Consider the following 3,512-nt stretch of genomic DNA (forward strand, 5'->3'; position numbering starts at 1 on the left):
GCTCTATAAGGATGCTTCCATTCCTACCCATCTACTCTTACTTCAACACTCTGGCATTCTCCTACACTGGGGAGATTAGCCTTCACAGGATCATGGGTTTCTCTTCCTATTGATGCCAGACAATGCCATCCTCTGCTACTTATTTGGTTGGAGTCATGGGTTCCTCCATGTGTAGGCTTTGGCTGGTGGTTTAGTCCCTGGGAACTCTGGTGGGGTCTGGTTGGTTGATATTGTTGTTCTTCCTGTGGGGTTGCAAACCCCTTCAGCTCCTTCAGTCTTTTCTCTAACTCCTCCACTGGGGTCCCCATGCTCAGTCCAATGGTTAGCTGCAAGTATTCTCATCTGTATCAGTAAGGCTCGGGCAGAACTTCTCAGGAGACACCCACATCAGGCTCCTGTCAGCAAGCACTTCTTGGCATCAGCAATAGTGACTGGGTTTTGTGGCTGCATATGGGGTGGATCCCTAGGTAGGGCAGTCTCTGGACGGCCTTTCCTTCAGTCCCTGCTCCACTTTTTGTCCCTATATTTCCTCCCACGAATATTTTGTTCCCCCTTCTAAGAAGGACTGAAGCATCCTCATTTTGGTCTTTCTTCTTGGGCTTCATATGATCTCTGAATTGTTTTTTGGGTATTCCAAGCTTTTGGGCTAATATCCACTTATCAGTGAGTGCATCAAATTAGGTACTGTTATTTGATCTTAGCCAAACTGAACTGCCATCTTGCTGATGTCATAAAACTACCTAAGCTGACTTTAGTGTAATGCGTTGAGGTTAGGCTGCATTGTATGAGGGCAGCATTACCTCTATGGAATCTATACCTTGAGTGTACTCATAAATGCTTTTACTTACTCATGGGCAGTCTTGCCTGTGTTCTTTTAGGTCACATTTATGCTTCACACAGGATAAGGTCACTGATTTGAGGTAAAAAATCTGGCAGTTCATGTTAAGTAATAGTGAAAAGTTTACTATGTTGTTGTAGTCAAACTCCAGTTTGTTTTTAAATATAAAATGTATATATTCACTATTAGTTTATATATGTGTGTACATACTTGTGTATGCATATGTATATATGAGTGACTGTGGTACTTGTTTGTCTATATGAATGTGTTTATGTGCATGTGTATGCATATATGTGTGCACATGTTATTGTATCTGTATATTTGTGAAAGAGTGTGGTATACATGTGCACATGTGTTTATGTTTCTGTACATTTGTGAATGAGTTGGTGTAGGTGTGTGTGTCTGTGTATGCCAGTGTTATGATGTGTATGTGAAGGTCAGAAGATAACTTTCAGTTTGATTCTCTCCTTTTATTGTAGATTTTCCAGATTGAACTCCAGCAATTATGCCTGTTTGGCAAGTGATTTCCCTCCTCTGAGCCATCTCTCTGCCACAAACTACCTCCTTCAGAGAAACAAAAACCACCCATCTTAGCACTTCAAGAATATCTTAATATAATTTAACAGTGAAAACCAATTTTTGATATTGTTGAAATTGAATTATTTCTTTGGAATCTTCTGAAAGGTTTTGTGTTTCTGAGCAGGGCATTATGTGGGGATTGCTCATGGTATATTTGAGGATCTTACTTTCTTGAAAGCTTACCTTTACAGTGTCTAAACTTCTCAGCGAAGTCTTCAGGCGAATTAAAAAAAAATAGGTCAATCGTTGCACAGGCCCTGTGGTGACAAGCCTGGAACCAGGGAGGCAGTGTGCACAGCCCCTTGGGGACAGAATTTTGTAGTAGATACCCAGCGCAGCTGTAAGATGTGAGAAACACTGGATGGCTTATGAAATCAAACACCACAGAAAACGAATGGGCCCCAAAGTAATACTTATGTCTGCTGGGTGGCTGGGATAAATTACCTACACAGATTGGCTTCTGAAGAGCCCATCTTCTCTGGTGATAGAATATGAAGCATGTGAGAAGACCAGAGCTTTTATTTTAGTTTTGTCCTCTCGGGTTTGGATCCCACAATATAAATATGCAGAGCCAGGTTTTAGGATCCAAAGGGAAACCTAAAACATCACAATCAGCTGAGTTTGCTGGTTTTTATCACACACACGCGTTTCAAACTGTATTTCTCCGTGGGACCTCAAGGCAGTCTCTATGTTTCTGTCACAGAATCATGTTGACACATTGGCAGACAGAAGTGCAAAATGTTTCAATCATTTAGTTTTAAAATTAATTTTCTTGCTTCATTTGCTCATTAATTTGCGATCTCAGCTATGTCCTTTGAGCATCCTCTCTGTGGCCTCGGTTCCCTGTGTGATGGAAATTGGTGTGAAACAGTGTGTCTTTGTTTGGTTCCTCTGTGTGCTATGCTCTGTACAGTCCAATGTGATGAGCAAATGGAACCTAGGTATTCAAGGATACCACATCCCTGTCTTCAAACCTGCTGCTTTCTTTACATTTACTCAACTCTAGGCTAAGTTGACTCTTTAAAATCCTGTAAATGGTTAGATAAGTATCTTCTGCCCCCTACTCAGGCTCAATATTTTCTCTCACAATAGCTCTACTCTGGTCCCACAGCGTAAAGCAACCACAGATGATATGCCAGTGAATGACCCAGACTTTGTTTCAATAAAGCATTTTCCCAAAATCATCAAAGTGACTTGATGGAGCTGTGAGCCACTGTTTGTGGAGTATATTACAGTTAACCTCAAGTCTGCAACTTTTAACACTATCTCTGTGTGTACATGTGCATGCACATACATACAAACATACATACATACATACATACATACATACATACATACCTATATACACACACACACGTACACACACGTACACACACACATGTAATTTCTCTCTTTGATATTTGTGTTTGGAAATTAACTTGACTCTCAGTTCAGTTTGAAAATTTCAAAACCAGATCTGACGCTCCTCCCCATGCAGTCTTCAGACTTTCCCCAGTCCTCAGCTCAGTGAATACCCCCTGAAACTCTATTCCAAACCTCCCTCTTGTCTTTATTTCCTCTTTCCCTAACCCTAACATCCAACCCTTCATGGATTTATTGACAACATCTTTAAAATACACCCCCAAATCCATTGTTTCCCACAGCCTTTTCCAACTACTCCATTCCAGGAAACTCTCATGTGGACTGTTCAGCAGGCCATTAGGGACCATCTTTCTTCTGCCCTTAACCCAACCCTCAGCCAGAGATCCCCTGTGAGTACTTTCCACAACCCATGTAGTAATCTCAAGAATCTTGTTCATGGTTCTTAGTGGCCAGGTGGCATATTTCCCTGGCCTTGAGGGCATCATTGTCCCCTCCTTCTTCCTATAACTCTTTCCTAACACACCATCAAAGATGATGCTCTTAACTTAGGGCCACACACTTGGTTTTTCCCCTGTGGTGAGACTTAGCTCTTAGGATGATCACATGCATTTCTCTTACTGCATCCGAGAGTTCTTCCTTGATCTCCACACTGAGAACAATAGTGTCTTCCTCACATACGTACACACACACTCTCTCTCATCTTATTCTACTGTTTCTCATTTAGGAGGCATGG

The sequence above is a fragment of the Rattus norvegicus genome, chromosome 2, assembly GCF_036323735.1.
Source record: "Rattus norvegicus strain BN/NHsdMcwi chromosome 2, GRCr8, whole genome shotgun sequence".
Lineage (NCBI taxonomy): Eukaryota > Metazoa > Chordata > Mammalia > Rodentia > Muridae > Rattus > Rattus norvegicus.